This window comes from Halictus rubicundus, chromosome 6 (assembly GCF_050948215.1).
Source record: "Halictus rubicundus isolate RS-2024b chromosome 6, iyHalRubi1_principal, whole genome shotgun sequence".
Taxonomy (NCBI): domain Eukaryota; kingdom Metazoa; phylum Arthropoda; class Insecta; order Hymenoptera; family Halictidae; genus Halictus; species Halictus rubicundus.
The window spans coordinates 17,573,613-17,593,884 of NC_135154.1; the positions used below are offsets into that span (position 1 = coordinate 17,573,613).

The following is a 20,272-nucleotide window of genomic DNA, read 5'->3' on the forward strand; positions in this document are numbered from 1 at the left end:
CTCGCGCAGTCGACTCCCTCATACTTTTTCGGAGCTTAAAAAGCTTCCGAGTCCCTCTCTCTCCTTTTTTTTCCCCCGGTGTTTCTCACGGGACTTCTCCCTTGTTCCTCTTCCGGGAACGTCCTTTGGAATCCTCTCCTCGGAAGATCCCCGCGGCTCTTTATCGTGCATAGGAGAAGAGGACAACGCGGAGGTAAGTGTATCGCGTGATCCTGCTACGCCAGCACTCTTTTATTTTTCCCTCCTTGTTTTCGTGTCTGCGCTCTCTCGACCGTCCCTGTCCTTAAAGCTGCATGTATCCTCTTTTGCTTTACACCGAGATGCTATACTAAAGGCTCTCTCTCTCTCTCTCTCTCTCTCTCTCTCTCTCTCTCTCTCTCTCTCTCTCTCTCTCTCTCGTCCGCCTGGTTGTTAGAGGCACGAGCTCAGCCTGCTTTCGCGCACTCGGAATAATTATAGCCTGTTGTGTCTACCAAATGGTAGCCGATACTTTACAAAAGGACCGGGGAGTCCTTTCTTTCCTTTCGCGGAGACCAACCGACTTCTATTCCTGGAGATTCTTAATCGTCCAGCACGAGGACGATTCCTTTTTACTGGTCGGAACAACCCCTGTCACTAAATTGAATTGTTCGCCGCGTTCATTTTGAATACCCGAACTGCGGACCTTTCTCGCAACTATGAAATTATCTGTGTAAGTTATCTTCATTTTTTAACACACTTTTCTTTCTTTCGCGATTCGTGAAGCTATAGAAATAGTTTTTTCAGAAATTTTGTAATATACTTCGTTATTTCTCATAAAAATTCTATTTTAACTTTTTTTTAAACATATTTCTTGTTCATTCTGATATTCTTGTTCATTTATTCAACTTAACCACGTAAACAGCGAGAAATTAAATGGCGACATTAACACTATATTTACGGGACCCGTCAAAATGACGAGTTCTAATATTTTTAATTAAATAGTATTAAGATTCTAAGGATGCATACGTAAGAAATTATTTAGCAAATTTCTTTCTTTGGGTATATATTATTTTTTAAAAATATTACTAAAAATGTGGATAGCACGTTCTTGTTATTTTTATGAAGTAATGCAAAATAGTCGCTTTTAGTGCTCCGTAAACCTAGTGTTAATATTCTCGAGATAGACCCCGCACGAGACATTTTGTGAAAAGGAACTGTTCTTTTTCTGTCAATACTTTTAACGTTCCCGTTAAAGGACGAAGGAAATCTTTCGTTCAATGAGCAGAACACTTCTTCTGGTAACAATATCATTTTCACAAGATGTTAATACACAGTGGATTTTATACATTCCTGATCAAAATGAGGTGCAACTTAACCCTTTGCACTCGAAGCTATTTTAACTCCAAAACGAAACGTTTCTTCCAACCTAGAATATTTTTCCCTTCTATATATATTTTTTTTATACATATGAAAAAGGTGAAATTTACTCGTGCAATACTGAAATGTTTAGTAATTTATTAAATACAAAGAAATTCAATAATGTAAAAGGTATTTTGAATAATGATACAGCAATTTTTAGTGACGCCTTACAGTCTTCATTCGAGTGCAAAGGGTTAAAACAGTACCTGGATCAGAAAGAATTTCAGAATGACTATAAATTACTTCAGACTTGTTCAAAATCATTTCTACCTGAGTCTTGTTACTTGCAATTGAGACAGAACATTCTTATTTCGCATAAAGATCCACGGTGTAACGAAGCAACGATTCCACAACGAGAATATAAACCACAACGCCGATATAAAAACAATAGCTTAATGGTAAAAATTCCCCGGAATATACTAATTTCTTCAAACTAGTTGCTACAGGTTCAAAGACAGCCGAAGAGTATCGCAATGAGGAAAAGAAGGGCGAAGAAGTGGAAAATTGTTGAGATTTCGGTCCTCGACGGGGTCTCCAAGTTTCCGCAGAGGACGAACATTTGTCGAACACCGGTTTCGAGCGCAAGGTGGTGTTCTTTAAAGCGCGGCCAACACGTGTAAATCCTTATGCGGAGTGAGAGATAACCCTATGGTGGAGAGCACTCGAGTCAACGGGGAGCGAGAGAGTTACTCGTGCCACGTATAAGGGAAGGGAAGAGGTAGATTACGCGAGAGGGGAAAAAAGAGTGGATAACCCTAAAGTGTTGTTGACGTTACTCCGCCGGAGATAGGACTCTTACGTTTTACTTCCACGACGGTTTCGCCGGGACTGATAACGTTGAAATTTCGAGCGCCACTTTTTCCGTAATGAGAATACGAACGTGCTTCTAAACGTGCTTAGGGCTGTATTCCCCTGTAATCTCTTCACAGAATGAACAAACGCTTCTTGGATCTACAGCGATTTCTCTATATATGTCGCCGAGGCCTGGATGATAAATGTCGCGGAGTTATACTCCGCGAGAAGCCACGAACTTCGAGAGGCCTCGGACACCTTTCTCTGTCTGTGACCTTGAATGACCTTGGAATAATTATTGTCATTGAATTCCTAATGAAAGGGACTATCATTGTAGGTGTTTAAAAAAGGGTGGTTCCATTTAAAAAAGTGAAGGTCACCTTGATATCTCTAAAAAAATGACATAAAAACAACATTTTTTTTTGGCATCGTGTCAGCCCCATTGTACCTCTCAACTTTGTCCTTACCATATTTTACGTATCTTTAGAAACAACAAAGATATTTGAGGTGCAAACGTTAGGTGATTCACCCTGTATATCGAGAACTCTCTGTAGCTTCTGATCGGCAAAATGCGCTGTCAAGGGCCAATTAAAAGGCTCGAACCGTTCGACGACAACCGGTGTGAGGCAGCACAGTTCAATTCGAGCGGACGATTGTTTGTAAAATCGGAAGGAACGCGTTGTTCGTCGAGTCGTCAATTTTCCGCGATGGCCGCGCTCGAGGGCATCACCGGAGCGTATCCTTCACGCCTCGGCCGTCGATTTTCCAGTCGCGAACTCGCGCGATCGTCGCCGCTTGTCAATTCGGACGCGTAAAATTTTCATTTGCATCGATGCTCACCCTGCCGTTCTCCCCTCCTCTCCTCCCTCTGCACGCGCGTTTCTTTTTTTTTTTTTTTGTTGTTCCTGTTTGCAGTCTGTTCCTGTTTCGAGCGTTCCACGAAACGGACGCAACTCGTTTACCGGGGCGTCATACGAGTCGGCAGTTTCCCATTGCAATTGAAGGGCGGTCAAAGCCACAGCTAATTCCGTCGCGGCGGAAATTCAATTCGGCATCGTTCTTGACCAACCCTCGCCTCGGGAGGAATTACGTAAAGCTCAATGAATGCAATTCCGCGGACGTGTCCCGCGTAATATCGCGCGAATTTATGCGGAGGATTGACCCCGACTGGCAGACCCCGGCCAGCGTTATCGCTGCCACGAAATCAGATGAAACGAGGAACTGGCCTCCCTTCTTTCGTTTTTGCGTGGACGACCGACGCGACGCGGGAAACGCTCGCCTAATTTTTCTGCGCGAGAGAAATTCCCGGATAATTCTGCATCGGATCGTCGAGAAATGTTTGTCGAGATGATACTGATATATCAATTTGTCATTACTAGACTGCGGATCTGTATGCATTTGTGGCTTCTGAAAATTAAAGAAAAAATGCTGGAAAGAAAGATCCACAGAATTTAGTACGATTTTTATTCACTTCCGAACTACAAAGACTGAAAATGAGATTTTAGATCCCACTTTGTGAAAATTTGCCTACAAAAATTGAAAATTGCTAGACACTTGTCGCTAGGTCAAAACGACGTGGAAATTAAATGATTTAATTTAAAATTATTAAGATTCTAAGGATGCATACGTGAGAAATTATTCAGTTTTATTTCTTTGGGTATATATTATTTTTAAAATATTGCTGAAAGTGTGGGTGGCACGATCTTGTTATTTTTAAAAAGTAATGCAAAATTAAACCTAGCGTTAAGGGGGGCGGCAGGTATTTGGCCTTGACTGTCACGCTATGTTATCCTGTGCCTTTTTTCTAGACATTTTACGTCTTAAATAAGTAAGTAATCAATTAAAAATGCATACCACCGTGTTTGTACATGTCTTTGCTACGTCTGTGTAGAGCCTTATTTTCGATACGAACAGTAAATCTCTCGTAATTAAGAGAATCTTTTAGCGGCAGCCATCTTGTGACGTCATACTTGCTTCAGAATTCGAATTTTCTGCCGAATATTACAAATTACTCCACGATGAGGTAGAAATTCGCAATTTGGGCTCCATACAGACGTAGATTGGACTTTTAGGAAACACAATTCACCACTTCTAAACTGCTCACTGCAATATTGAAGCGGCAGTTTGTCTAGATTTTGACCCTTGCATACGTATATGGATTTCACCATGCCGGCCCCCTTAAGAGAGGCTTCTCCTGTAAGGCAGTGAGAACGAGTGATTTCTATGAATTTTCACAATAACTATGTCTAAACAGATGGTCTTCAAATACAACTGTTTTTTTAACCCTTAAATGCATGAGTGGGGTCCGCAAAGGACCCCAGTGTTGGATTTTGTGTTAACATTTTTAGCCGCGCCATCTGTGAACTGAGAGTTCAGCTATTTGCTTCTGTCAATGTTTAGGTTATGTTTCATGTGTTTACAGAAATAAATTGTTGCTGTAATCAATGTTAGCAAGGAATTAGGTAAGTGGGGTCCTCAATGGACCCCATGTATGCATTCATGTTCCTAATATTTAGTTTACCTATGCACTTAAGGGTTAAAGTTGATTTCTTATTATTTATCTTCAGTCCCAGTTCACGCAACGAGCGACTGTGCCCAATAAATGTTCTTGAGAAACTTACGATAACCAAATTCTTGAGTCCAGAACAGCACACAAATTGTGCCATTTTCGATGAAAAAAAAGTGTCTTCATGTTCCCCAGTCGCTGTAGAAAGGGTTGAAGTCAAACGACCTTAAAGTACTCAGTATTCGAGCGGACGATGGTTCGTGGAACGTTCGTGTGAACGGATAAAGATGTCGAGTAACGTTGTTGCCGTTTATTTATTATAACAGCGAACCTCCGAGAGAGGTCGAGAATTAACGGTCACGGTATCGTCGGCTTTAATCAGAGACGTTCGCGCGAGTTGAACTCGAGAGACGAGCGAACAGAGAACAGGTAAGGACGGAAGAGCTGCGGCAGATATTATCGTCGGGAGATGCCGCGTGACGATTATTGTCAAACATTTCATCGACTAAGTCGTTCGGGTGGGCTACCATAAATCCGTCTTAAGGAGCTTCTCGAGGACTCATGGCCATCCCTTAGAATTCTTCGGGAAATCTGCCGCGTGCCTACTAGCCCTTCACCGGAGGGCTGAAATTAATACCTTCTTTTCGGGACTACCTGTGCCGAAACTTCACGACAATCCCTATTTCGTTCACACAATACACGATCTTCTTCTATTCGTGCTTGTAGATCTGTAGGACCACACAAAGGGATCACATTCAAATTTAATTTCCTTCTCTTCAATAGCAATCCCAAAAATAAATAGTTTGATTATATTCCTCGGAATAATTTGTTAATTTTCGAGAGCGAATTTGCCTTTGCCGTTAAGAATTTCGTGAATACAGGGTGTCCCAAAAATGTTATATTTCCTTGAAAAGAGTAATTTCTGAGGTCATTTGAAGAATCTTCTTCCATTGAGAAAATGCTCTCCGCGGCTTTATTAAGGAGTTATTAAAAAAAGACAGGGACCAATCAGGGCGCAGCTACAGCGGACGGATTCCGACTCGGCCAATGCCAACGCCACGCTCAGCGGCACCTGCCGTTGGGGCGGAGTCCGTCTGCTTTCGTCGCGCCCTGATTGGTTCGTGTTTTTCGTTAATAACTCCTTAAGGAAGACGCGGACAATATTTTTGCAAAGGAAAAAGTTACTTCGAATGACCTCAGGAATCACCCATTACAAGGAAGTGCAACATTTTTGGGACACCCCATAAAAATCTTTTGTCACGTACCTTTATTAATATTTCCCGGTAGATAATGTCAGAACATACTCAACCCTTAATTAACCCTTCAACTACTATCGGCTGTCTGTAAGTGATCGTTCCCTAATTTTCATTTACTCTATTTCAATTTGAATACTGTTCAATTATCGTAAAACGTGCGTTTATCAACACATTCGCTATACAGTGATTTCTCTATATATGTCGCCAAGGCCTGGACGACAAACGCCGCGGAACTATCCCCACTACCGAGGTCTCGGACGCCGAGGAGTGTAAACATAACACGGCTTGGGCATGTCTCCTAGACGATATATGTCTCTGGCAAGACCCGTGTTGCTGACATATATCGAAAATTCACTGTGGTCACTTTTCGTGCTCGGTATTTTCAGCCTCAATAAAATGATCGGCGTCAAATCAGAGGAACGAATAAAACGACTGGCAGATCAAGTCCGAACAGCAGTAATTCTCGGCTAGCATTAATTACGGTGGCGCGTCAGCGCGTTCGTCAGAGTAGTGTCGTAGATTTAGGATTGCGGGGACAATGAGGCTCGCAGGACACGTTCCCGCGGCCTGTGTTCGTTCCCGGATCGTTGGAGAGGATCTCTTACGAAGATGGGACCAGCGAAGGAGGACAGGGAGGATGAGACGGAGAAACAACGATGGCATCTCGAGTGTTCCGGAGGATTATCTCCTCGGCGAGGATACTCTCGCGTCCCGGCTCCTCCTTCTGATCTTCGGCTGATTGCGGCCGCTCGGAAAAATTAGTCGGATTGTTTGGAACGGTGGCTCTCATCCTCTTACGGGATTTGTCCTACTTTTTGCCCCGGGAGCTGCTCGGCTTATGACCAGATACCCGCCCCGAGCTCTGCATCCGATAAGAAAACCTGATCGCTGCTCTTTGTCTCTGAAAAAATTCATTTTTCCAGACTACTAAATTCGAATTTTCTCAAACATTTTCCTAGTCGGAATGAAACGAATTACGCTGAATTTTATCGTACAAATGTCTTGCCCGAGAACATCGCTAATCCTCGACTTTTTCCTGTTGTCTTAACGTTGGGTTCTCTTCAATAAATATTACTTTACTTTAGGATATTCACACGTTCCAAAATTTCAATGTGTTCTTTTGTGATTCTTTGAACCCTTTCAATCATTTTCCACAGAAATTATGATTTCCTATTGTGTACATAATATTTTCCATAGAAGTCCAAAGTAAGCCCAAAACGGTTTATAATGTCACAAAATAATAATTGTATAAAGTATTTTATTGCTTACAAACTTTAACAGTTTAACAAAGAGAATTAATACAAAGAGAATTCGTTTGGTGTAAATATAAACCACAATGCCTCGCCAAAAGCAACGTACACTGATGAAACTATCAAAACAGAATGGAAAGTATTCGTTGGTTAATCGAGAAAAGGTTTAACGTGCAACACAGGTACCTAATCGCTCGGTAGATCCGATTGAACTGGCGCGAGATCGACGAAGTGAAATGAATCGCCTAATTAGAATCTCATTGTGTAACCCGACTCGCGGGCACTAATTTCCACGGTGATTCCGATTACGAATCATTATTCTTCTTGACCCTGGTCCGTCGGGACTGCGGGAAATTAACCGGATTGTTTCGAACGTCGGCGCATATCCTCTTAAAGGATTTCTTTCGCGATTCTTTTTTCTTCTTTTCGTCTTCCCAGCAATTTACACGAAGGTGTACACACGCAAGTGTATGCGCGTACAGATTACGTTGCCGATTCGTTCCGAGGGTCACCGTAAGTATTTCCTGATTGCGGGCACCTTCGAATTTCAGAGAACTCCGAGTAACTGTTCCTCAACACCGTGTCCCATAATGCCCGTTTCCGGTTGCGAAAACAATTCTCGCTGATCGTATGGAGAACGAGCAGGCCTGCTTGCTTTGGAAACTGTTAACTGCGCTGACCACGAAATTAGTTATTACTAGGCTTCGAAAATGAAAACTATTTGCATTGATTACAAGACACAGGAGCGAAAGAAAAATATCTTTCTTCTTTTAATTATTTTAATCAGCTGAAACCAATACGCTGGTGCCCGTAAGTCTTTTTAATATGTCCACTGCTTTAAATTGTGCTTACCCGTTTTTGTCATAAGTGCATAAAATCTGCAGTCTAGTTATTACTATTTTGCTTGAAAGTAATTGGTATATGTTGCCTTATAAAGATGACAAGATTAAATTTATTTAGACTTCGTTCGGTTCTCATTACAATATGCGTTCTACTAAAGGCATTGATTCAATCATTTCCGACGAAAGCGTCCCCGTAATCTCAACAATTGTAAAATAAAAAATTTGCGACCGGTCATTTTGTTAGGAACGAATTGTTGTCGCGAGTCTACTCTCAAGAATTATCCTGCACCGCGTACTTATTTTAATTTTGTATTACGCTTTTCCTCTCGAGGAATATCGAAATAATTCGGCTTGCATTTCGGACTGAAACGGAGTTCGTGAATTTGAAGAATGCCAAAAACAGAAAGGATGAAAACCACTCCCACAGAGAGCAGGATAAAGCTATTAACGTTTTTGCGTTCGATTTTCCCCTGTTAAGAGGATGTGCAAAAAATCCTCTCGCACCGCGCGTTTTTAGCTGTGATTCATAAAGCGGACGTTCAATCGAAGGTCACGAAACATTATTAACCCTTTGCATATACGAGTGGCGCCAGTATAAGCCACGGTAACATCGTTCGAAATCATTTTCTCGTCGCTAAACTTTGTTAACCCCTTGCCCTACAATTTCTTTCCACCACGGCACGATGATTAACAGTCCCTCGTCAAGAAGACAAAATTAGTCGATTAACAATTTTAAAATGTCTCTTCGCCGCTCTCGTTCAGGATCTTCTATTTTCGCGTTGCGTTCTCTCGGAATTTTTCCTCTCGAAGTCGACTGTGGCGTTTCGAGCGTTTCTCTGCGAGCATCCCGTAGAGTGAGACCGATGTTTACTGTTTGTTGTCCGGCGCGAGGCTCCCACGAGTGCGTACAACACTGCAATTACAGCAAATTGCCATAGCCATGGCAGCGTGAAAGGGTGTCCCTTATAAATTTCATTCGAACGCGCCACTCGATCGAGCACTCGTCCGCGATGAACGCGCCACAAAGGGTGGCCGTGTTCGTCGACGATCAGAGGAAAAATCTTCGGGATTCCTTCGGCAAAGGGCCCTTAAGGGCGGCTGCCGTCGAATCGACACTGTTTGCTGAAACGCGAATTTCTCGGATTCAACGTGCGCGCGAGACGATCGGAAACACTGCAAATGCGTAACACTTTTTCAAAATATATCAGTCCACAAAAGTGAAGGGACAATGTCACCGAAAGCTCTTGGAAGTTCGTGTGCTTATATCAAAGGGTAAATTCCCTATTTTAACCCGAAGCACCCGACTGACAACTCTGAGACGCCACTAAAAATTGCTATTGCATTATTCGAAATACTTTTCGCACTATTTCGAAGCGACTGTGCGAAGTTCAAAAATTTCTTCTACGTGTCGGTTTCAATGTTATAAGGGGTCTCACTTTCATAACGGAGTCTTAACACTAGGTTTACGGAGCACTAAAAGTGACTATTTTGCATTACTTTAGAAAAATGACAAGAACGTGCTACCCACATTTGTAGCAATACTTTGAAAATAATATGTACTCGAAGAAATAAATTTGCTAGATAATTTCCCACGTATGCATCCTTAGAATCTTCATAATTTTAAATTAAAAATACTAGAACCCGTCAGTTTGACGGGTCCCGTAAACCTAGTGTTAAAAATTGATCTGCGATTTTTCTTTTTGGCACGAAGTACTCTAAGTAAATAGTGTACGGTCGATATTGAAAACTGCTCAATGTACAAATAATAAAGGCATATTGCTCGTTCTTAAACACATTTGACACACATGTTCGACACACGTACCTTCTTCTCGCACTAAATACATACACTAAATACACACCAGAGATACTAAAATTAGACAGTAAACCTAAACACTGATCCCAAGCGAAGCACAAGTCTGACCAGTCGTTATCTCGAGCTATTCTAATGCCGACGGCACACTTTCAGTTGAAGCAGATTAAAAACGCAAGAAAAAATCGCAGATCAATTTTTGAGGGGTCATCATATCGAGGAGAGACTTCCCTTAAAATGGTCACGTTGGAAACAAAAAAAAAAGATTGTGTCATCTCTACGGAGCCGTTCGAACGTTCAAAATGTCCAAGGTAAAAATGCAGCTGTGGTAAACTTAACGTATACTAAATTGTTTAAAGCATTCATGCGAAAAATGATATTCGAGAGTTATGTTTACACTCCTCGACGTCCGAGGTCTCTCGAGCTCCGCGGCCCCTCACGGGGTATACCCGGCGGTAGTGGGGATAATTCCGCGACGTTTATCATCCAGGCCTTGGCGACATATACAGAGAAATCACTGTAATTCCTAGAGTACTGTAATTGCTCTCTGCAAATCGACCGACTAACGTCTCGACACCATTCCGAGAGTGACAATCGAAGAATCAGGATTTCAGGAGTCGCATCGTTTCAAGGTCGACTCGAAGGGGGACAGAAAAGCGACACGAAACGAAACGGGGGTAAGAACCGGCCAGAAATCTGGGCGAAAAAAAAGGGCTAGACCAGGAACACACAATGGGAAGAATACGGAGGACGGTATCTGTTTAAAAAGTGGGCAGAGATAGTGGGAGAGGGGGGGAGGGGCAGACGAGTCGGTGCATGAAACGGGATAGAGGAGAGAAAGAGAGAGAAAGTCGAAGACCGGTCGTGGGCAAGGGGTGAAGGGGAGGGCAAAGGGGTGCACGGGGAAAGAGAACGAAGAAGCAGCGGCACAGCATCGGGGGAGACAGAAAAATCAAGCAACAAAGAGTAACGCCGGCAGTGCTGAATATTGCATTCGCATTCGCCGGCTGCCTCGTCGTTTTCGTCCTCTTGCTATCCCAGTCGCCGTGTATGAATGCAGCAAGCCTCTGCCCGTGAAGTCGGCTAGCGCTCTCGCAGTCTTATTTGTTCGGGCACAATATGCACGCGCGCCGGCAGATGCGCGTATGCATTTTTATGGGAAATGTAACGATCGGCTTTCGTCGCTGCGCGCTACCCCACCCCTCGCGCACCACGGAAATCTCGACGTTTCGGGACGAACTGTTCCTTGAAACGGAATCGCCCGTGGCCGAGAACGACTTGCTGATTCGCGATTCTGCCAATTAGATCCGGAAATGCCGCAACAATCGGAACTGTGACTTCCACGTCCTGGAAATTGCAGACGCAAATGCTCGGAGAATACTGGCAAAATCGAAATACTGGCTCCGCTGACTCCTAATTCCGGCAACTGACATCCACCGAGAATTATTTCATCATTTTTGAGACCCTGTGGTCTGTGATCAGGAACTTCGAAAGCAATAGCAACTTCAATCGCACGTCAACGAGCCACCCCCCAGTAGTTTAATCTAGTAATCTGGTTTGGTGTTACTATGTAAAAGAATATTTTTAAGCTTCCTTTCGGTGCAGCATAATTATTGAAAATTTTATTAATAGTTCAAAGTACAAATCTCTTTAGACGAATATTAACGTACGTATGTTCATTATGCGCCTACAAAAAGTACTTCGAAAATATGTTTCAAAGAATTGATAGAGAAAACTGTGAATGGCAAGGGATGAAAATTGACGCAGGATCTAAACAGCTGGGATCGAACATGTACGAATTATTGGGTTTGCAGAGTCCATCTGAAAAGTTCACTTAACCAGTTAGGCGTGTTTGACGTGTACACGCGTCGTTCAGAATTCTATTGCGGTGCGGTTAACGTTAACGAATTGTTAATTCCTTATCGAATAAAAATGTAATTCTTTCTCATTTAGCTTTGCAAGGGCTTTGGCTTTTATAATAGCCGCGTTTGGCCTGCGTTCGACGTGTATATTCGTCACTGCTTGATTTTAATTCCGCGCCGTGAGGGATTTTTCAAATTAAATTCCACGCTTAACTGGTTGATGCTCAAAATCCTGAATTCGCGTTTCAGAGAATTCCAGCTTCTACAATTTTCTACAATCCACAACCCTCTTATGAAATTCGCGGATGCGACGCGAGGACGTGAGGATGTGAGAGGACGAGTGATATTCGAAGAAACGAAGTCAAAAGTCCACATAAAGCCGAAAATAATGAATTCATATCTCACAATTCCACCGATTCGCCAGCCTCCTTCGGAATTCAAGAACGCCGCCAGTGATATTCAAAGAAAGGAAGATAAAGCGCGGTACGTGTCCCGAGGGAGCGGAAGTGTCGGGAATTCAATCAGGACTTGAGAAGCGTCTTCGTAACCCCTATTGACAGAGCCCTTTCAGACACAATTAGTTCGAATCGCGCCACCGGCAAAAGCCCGATTCTGTCCGAGGTTCGTCGTCGTGGCATGGCGTCCGCAAAAACGGCGAAAAACGTCCGGGAATAGGACAATCGTTCCCCTAAGCGTGCAATCTTCGGCAAAAAGGAGGCATATGCCATCCCCTGTCTCTCGGCGGACGATATTTCAACCTCCCTCGCGACAAGCCGACCGAATTAAACGGAGGAATGGAATAAGACGCGGATGGAAAAGGAGAGTAATAGAAACCTGAGTAGAGGAGAAGAAGCGAGAAAAAAGGGGATGCTACGAGAGAGAATCTCTCTCTCGGACGGTAATTAATTGCAGCGTCGGTATCGAGATAATGGTTACTAATTAACCGGAGCGTGGTCGATCGATTCGAGTCCTCCGCTCCTCGGATCCTCGGCTATAGAAAACCGGGGAATGGAAACTGCGGAATGGACGGACCTTACGTAAAGCCCGGTGACTTTGCGATCGCGCCGGCTGCGTTACCGGGAGCAATTTCCTTGTAGGATTTACTGGATATTGATGACCATATCCTGCAGGGAATGTCTTTCGTCCTGGTCGACACCATTCGGGACGTTTCAGCCCGATGCTGATAATTTTTATGCCATTTCTACGTGCCCGCCAGACTACCTGCTGATTTGACGTTTTTCTGGACGCGGTGTATACCAATAGAAATATTTATGGGGGTGTTTTAACCCCCTGTACTATAATATTAGAACAGAATTTTCTAAATATGTATATAATTAATTCACTTTAACACGTCGACTGTCATGTCACCCATATGTGGGTGACGGAATTACTTGTCCAGGTTGTAACGTTAATATATTCATTGTAACAAATTCGATTAGGATCAGTAAAATGTAAGAAAGTTGGAGGACTACTCAATATCATACATTTAATTTATTTTCAATTTTTATTTCATTGAATAACTTTGTGGTTCTAGTTTGGCAGTCAAAGTGTTAAATTGAAATGAAATTCTATTTTATCCTAGTCAATTTCTAAGCATTACAGAACAGGTGGTTACACGATATATATAAATTTTCTATTTTTCCTAGTGGATTATAGACATCAAAGAAGTTCTAATCATTGCGATCATAAAATAAATTGTAGTGCAAGGGGTTAAAATGATATATGGGGGTTTATACATCGGTAAATTACTGTGGTCAATGCTACAAGTCCCTATCTTTATGTATAATTTTTTTATTGTTTACTAGTCGAACGCGAGAGGTGTAAACAAAATATTTTCATAACAGAGAACATAAAATTCTACATCTAATATAAATAACAGTCCCACACAACTTTTCCGTAGACGAATACAGGTTAAAACTCGGCAATATTTGGAACCGTGGTGCAAACCTTGATGCACAACAATACCGATACAATCCCAAACGTGTCTACAATAATTCTACTCACCCCAAGGCTGAAAATCTCTGTACACAGCGACGATAGAAAATCTTTTCACAAAACCTTACGTCGTCTGCAACGTTCGGAGAGCAGCGTCGCCAACAATCCCGGCACGATCGGGACTCTCGAACCAACCCGTGCAAATCAAATGATTGGAGACACAGACGGTATTATCGTTTGAAACGATTGCGAATCGGCTTGAACGAGAGTATTCCCCGTGCAGCGCATAATACAGTCGGCGGGGCTCGTCGCGACTGATTCGAGAGAGGTTTTCTGGAGAGGCGTTGAAATTCCGCAGACTCCGGCTCGTCCTTTAAAATCGACGATAACGGGGGACGAAAGGGAGAGGGCGTGAGGCGAAGAGACAGAGAGAGGGGGGGAGAGAGAGGGGGATGCGTTTTGTTCCCTTAACCCTCGAATGCGCGTCTTCGAGCGTCGAATCGCCGGGCGAACGGCAGACGGGGACTTACCTGAAACAGATAAAAAGGTATAACGTTAGAGGGGGTTGGCGACGGTTTTAATTGGAACGACGTCATTTATTGCGGGGAGAGAACGAGTGACGGTTCGCCGTGGAATTCCATGGGCTTTTGTGGAACGCTAAAAGGGCCCGGGGAAGCTTTTCAGCCCCTTCGCCAACGATAAATGACGGATGTCCCGATCGCACAATGCTGCCGACCGACGAATCGAGACCCCACCGCGACACCGGAAGTGGCCTCACCTTTCCTGGACGCCTCCCTGTCCCGTGAAATAAGGCTCGCGGTAGAGAGATACAGCGGGAAAACGCGGCTTTCGCAGGGATATCGCTCGATAAAGTAATGATAATTATCCGACTGCGGATTTTATGCATTCATGACAAAATTGAGTGGCCACAGTTTCAAACAGTTTTTACCTTTTGAAATAATTGAAGGAAAAAGGCAATTTCAAAGGGACTGTTTCTTGCGACAGAGACAGTAAAATCTGTAGTATAATAATTATATTTCGGATACTGTTTGTTCACTCGTGATTGTTCCAATCTCCTCGGCGTCCGAGGCTCTTCACTGGGTATACTCCGTGGTAGTGGGGATAATTTCGCGACGTTTACCATCCAGGCCTTGGCGACATATATAGGGAAACAACTGTATCCAAGATACAGTCGAACCTCCAAATGTAAGAACGAACAAATCTTTCGGAATTGATTAATGGGTTGCAGCAACCTGTCTAAAATTTTGTGGCTATTTTGCCACGCTATCGAAGTAACCAAATATTTGTTTTCATTAAAAAATATCCATACCCGCAGGAGGTATAACAATTGATGTGCAGCCTGTCAAAAATGGTCTTCCACAAGGGACGACAAATTAATGCCACGTATTGAGCAATGGATGGCGTGCGATAAATATTTCCGGACAAAATGTCCAACCATCGACCAGATCGATATATTAGAAACATTCTTCGCAAGCCAAAAAAAAAATCGTGTTAGCCGAGCCTAGAGCATCGACCGTCGAAAAAAAAAAAAACACGTATTCAGGGTCCAACAAATATTTTTCCGGGTAGCAGGCAAACAATGCGACGTTGGCGGGTGAAACTGGGTATACGTGTCATCACTATGATCGGTCGTCTTTCCATGGAGCAGGTCAGCAGCGTTTCCAGGCTGCAGCGTTCCATCAGAGCCAATCAACATCGGGGAACGGTCTCTGGCGTGCCGCCAAGTCTCAGCTCGGTTAGCGATCGAATCGATCATGCCTGCCAATGAATCTACCCGTCGGAATGTCGACGATTCCCATCGGCGACCGGTGCGCATCGGGCTCGATCGCCGTTTAACCCCGATTCGCCGTTGCAGCGCCAAGGTTCTTCTCGGCCTCGGAACATTCTCACGATCTTGCACCGCGGCCAGATGCACATGCACGCGTGCAGATACACGCACAACCGCAGTCCGCGGCGCATGAATCACCACCGGTGAGAGAGACTTATCCGACGGCGGATAAGCCGGGGCACATTGTTGCAACAAGTGCACCGCGCCGCCACCGTTGCAGCCGCCGCCGCCGCCGCCGCCTTGCAGTCTCGTCGGTGCAGACAGCGCGGCGCTGCACTTGCACACGCGGCCGTGCCCTCGATCCTCTGTGTGTCTGTTGCGCAACGCGGAATTACCGGGTCGAGATCGCTTGCCCTTTCGTGTGCGGGGATCACCGCTGACGAGGGATCCAGACGCGATACGGATCCGCCATGCACCCCCGAGATCATGCACGATCGCTGCACCGAGAGAATTCAAAAATTTTGCCGAAAACCTTCGTCCGCGATATTCAAAGCGTTGTTGCTCCGTGAGAAAAAATCGTACGGTCATCATTCTGGGCTCGTTTTAAAGCTTAAAGCCTCTACTTTCTAACCCTGTTATTAGTTTATCCGACGACGTTTCCGTATCGTGTGGTAAATCAGAAAGCCGGAGTTACCTCCTACCTCGAAACATCTCTTAGCGCAGATAGTCTCCCCATTCAAAGTTCACTAAAACGGTGAGAAAAAATCGTACATCCAGTTTTCAAAGACCGTTGTAAAGGGGAGGCTTCGTTCTTTAATTCTACAGTAATAACATTCGCGACAAAAATTTATTGACATCGCTGGAGTGACTTCAATCTGAACGATTTTCGAAAGAGCGTATTTTCGCTCCTGCATCGGCCCACATGATGCAGATGCGTGTACAACTCTAGCAACGTTAAAAAATTTGTTTTGCGAATGAAATTACCATGGATTTAAAGATTAAAGCCACCCCTGTGCAACGATCTCTGAAAACTTGATGTACGATTTTTTCTCTCCGTTTTATCGATCTTCGAATGCAGAGTGTATCTCCGTCAAGAAGTGTTTCGAGGGAGGGGGTAACTCCGCTTTTCTAATATTTCACAGCGTACAGGAATGTGTTTGGGAAAACTAGCGACGAGATTTGAAAGTAGAACGTTCACGCTTTGAAATGAGCCTGGAACGATCAGCGTACGATTTTTTCTCCCAAAGTTACAACAGCTTTTTGAGCCGAACGGAGTCGATACAGTGAATTCTCGATATACAGTCTACACTATTTGAAGCAACATAACTTTTTAAAAATTAGATCAAACGACTTGAATGCTATTGAGAAGTTAGAAGGATTAGTTTATTAGACGAGGTGTAAAAAATTTTTGAAAAAAGTTTCAATTGGTCGGAATCGCAAAAGTAAATAGTAAAAGTTGGTATTTTTAGCTTTTTTATCCGAGCCTGTATTGAAAATTTAAACATTGTGTTCGATTCGCTCGAATAAATTATATCCATGCTGAAAATTTCACCGATATTGGTTAATTCGTTTACGAGTCATAAACGCTTGAAAGTGGAAAAATGGCCATTTTTCACGATTTTCGACTTAAAATCACACTTTTAATCGTTGCAGTCCTCGGCGTCCGAGGCCTCTCGAGATTGGTGGCCCCTCACGGGGTATACCGCGCGGTAGTGGGGATAAAATTCCGCGACGTTTGTCCTCCAGGTCTTGGCGACATATATAGAGAAATCACTGTAGTCCTCGAGAAAGCGTTCTGTCAGATCGTTTGCCAAACAAAGCAGCCACGTAGAACAGAAACCGTGACCGGCGTCGGGCATCGATTCGCGGTATCGTCGCAGAAGACCGAAACGAATTTTATCATCGCCATTACATCATTCGCGACGGCACGACCGTCGAGTACGGGTCCCTTATGGCGGGAACGACGAGTTTCCGTGGAGCACTTATGGCTGCTTTTAGCGCATCACCGCGTCGACGTTTACCTCCACGTACGACTTTATCGCTGGCACCGAGACACGCTTCCCAGCGAGCAGTTTCGCATCTCCCAGACGCCAGCCGCGAAACGATATGCAACAAGATGGACCCGGACCGTTTCGTTCAATCATTTTTACAGCCCCGACCACTCAAACTGATTATCCCCGCGCCTTGCGGATTGGGACGGTGCCGACGAATTAATTTAATTACTTGCACACCGCCGCTACTGAATTATGCATGAAACAACGTTACTTTAGGTCCTGTTCAACTTTCTGCAACGTTTACGCAGCTCTTCAAGATCATTAGTAGGGTAACTACATTTACTGTGGTGGTACCAATTACTGTGTCCGTATCAATTATATTTATTTTTATAGCATACTAAATATTAAAAAAGCGATATGTAACATATTAGCTGATTCCAATGAAACGAATTCAATATCTCTTTTTTAATATTCATTATGCTTTAAAAAGAAGTATAATCAATATAGGCACGGTAAGTGGTACCCCCACAGTAATTGGGTCCCTTATTCTAGTAGACGTTGTACATTTATGACAAAATGGGTACGCACTATTTGAAGCAATGGATGTAGTAATGTGTACTGATGTGTATTAATGTGTTTAATGCCTGTAGATCTATTATGAGTCCGTTTTTTTTTTTTTTAGACTGGTGGTGGTCTGCTGGTGGAAGTAGTATACCGTGTTTATAAGAGTTTTTTAACGACGGATTATGCTACCATCATCTTCGTGGCAGTTCCACAACACACATACTTGTTATACTGACACACTACTTTTGTTATTTATAGCGTTGTTTTAAAGTTATCTCAAGGAGGATCTTAGACTCAAGGACGCGCGCGAGATGTCCCGCAAACAATGCGTTAAGGAATTTTTTACAGATCCACGAAATTCTGTTATGACGATTTCCAGCGCGAGGAGTCCACGATTTACATTATTTATCGCGTGCCGGCAGTGAAATTGTTCCCGGTTCGAATACGAGTTTTCCTAAGGCTGGGCAAAAACGATGATCGAGATCCTCGCGATCGATAAGTCCGGTGTCTCACCTGCGGTCGGCGACACGTTCACGAAAACGTGATGCACGCTCGCAACTCTGTCCTCACGTCGACGATTTTTTACCGAGTTCGCCTCGTGTAACCGTGATTTATCTCGCTCTTCCGTGCGATGTGGCAATCCCCGTCGGCCGTGTGTTACGTGTCCGCAAGACGCCTCCTTTTTTGCGTCCCGATTAATTAAAATCCGCCCGAAAAACTGCACGGTCATGCTTCCTTCGGACCACACTTTCCCCTCTTCTTCTTTCTGATCCCCCTTTCTGTTCTTTTTACGGTCCGATTACTTCTTCGGTATCTCTCGCTAACATTTTTCTACGTCTGCCACGGCCACTGTCAATATTTTCTTTCGCTGTTGTCCCTGGAGCAGCCTCGCTTGCAAGTTGTCGACGAATATTGTTCCGGATCGAGGACTCTGCCGAGCCTAATCAGCCATTTTGAACTCTTGTATGGTCCTCAAGTGTAGTTGTACAAGGGAGGATTAACTTCGTCCAGTTCATAATTTCTGTCGTGCAAATTGTGGATAAATATTACTCTGCTTTGGTAAAGGAAGGCTGCTAAGAAGCAATTGACCATTTTTAATTCTGATACTGTGGGGTTATGAATATGACACTGTGTTGGAGTGATTGTTTAGAGTGACTGTGGACGCGACGCCATGGCGCCAACGTGTTTGGGTCCTCCGTGAAAGGGAGTCTGTCTGGGCCGAAGTGTGAAAGAATAGTGTTTGGATCTCGGTGACAGGATTTAAGTGTTTAGGGACGCCAAGCACGGGGCGTACGTAACTGATTGGGTTTTCCGAATGGATGTGAGACTGATAGAGAGAGAATGAGAGTGCGAGAGAGGAAGAATGAAAATGGGCCTTAGATAAAAAGGACGAATGTGAGGGATGGTGTGTCGGTAGAGCGGGAATCAGAAGAGCGAGTGTGTTGACGAAGTATCGAGTTGTTAAGAGATAGAAAAGGACTTCAGCGAAATCGGTGTCAAATCATTTCACCCGATACGTCACACCTAAGACGTAGAAGTTCCTTTAAAATATTCCTACAATACGTTCCTTATGAAAATGTTGCACAAGAGATTCTTAGAAATTTAGCTGATAATTTCATAGTTTAAACAGGTGCATCAAATTACTGACTACCTTCCAAATTGTGGACCAATACTATTTGGCTTTAGTAATAGAGAATTGTTAAGAAGCAATTGGTCATTTTGTGAAAGCGGATCTCTATGCAAAATAAAATTTTTCTACTTAAATTCCAACAAACTGGAGTGAAACAGAAATGTATTCCCTTTCTTAATAGATTTAACAGGTTGAAAACAATATAATAGTATTTTTTAATTTTTCCAACGTTTTTACTGTTTTTAAATGACACCTACTCAGTTTTGTCATATGCAGAAAACCCGCTAGTCATTTTTAATCCTCACATAAACGAGTAAAGAAGAGCCAAACTGTGTCGTACTAGCTGTCGTTTCAATCAGCCAAATTTTACAAATATGTCGACAAAAGGTTCACTACTAAAAGAAAATTCAAAACAACAAAGTTATACGAATAAATTACTATTGGCTCGCTGATACACCGAATGGTGTCGATGTCCTATTCACTCGCTATCCTTTTTACATTCAACACTAACTTCGATTCGAAGCTAATTAATCCCATCTGTAATCAACATTTCGGTCCGAAAATGTTGCACAAACACCTAGACATTATCTGCAAAAATCGACAGAGGTCCTCTTCCCCGAAGGGTTAAAATTGCATGCTGTCTCGCCGGCAACGCGAGGGTT

General features: G+C 43.5%; 1 protein-coding gene across 6 annotated transcripts in view; it reads right to left on the bottom strand.

Moving 5' to 3' along the window:
* Ppn (proteoglycan-like sulfated glycoprotein papilin) overlaps nucleotides 1-20,272 on the bottom strand; it is a 189,038-nt gene that overhangs the window by 103,621 nt on the left and 65,145 nt on the right. The window contains exon 1 of one of the 6 annotated variants that reach the window (XR_013082380.1): nucleotides 13,703-13,824. The exons of the other annotated variants lie outside the window; for them this stretch is intronic. The gene's annotated coding sequence lies outside the window, so the exon portion shown is untranslated. Of the gene's footprint in view, nucleotides 1-13,702; nucleotides 13,825-20,272 lie in introns of those variants that run through there. 6 annotated transcript variants of the gene reach the window in all.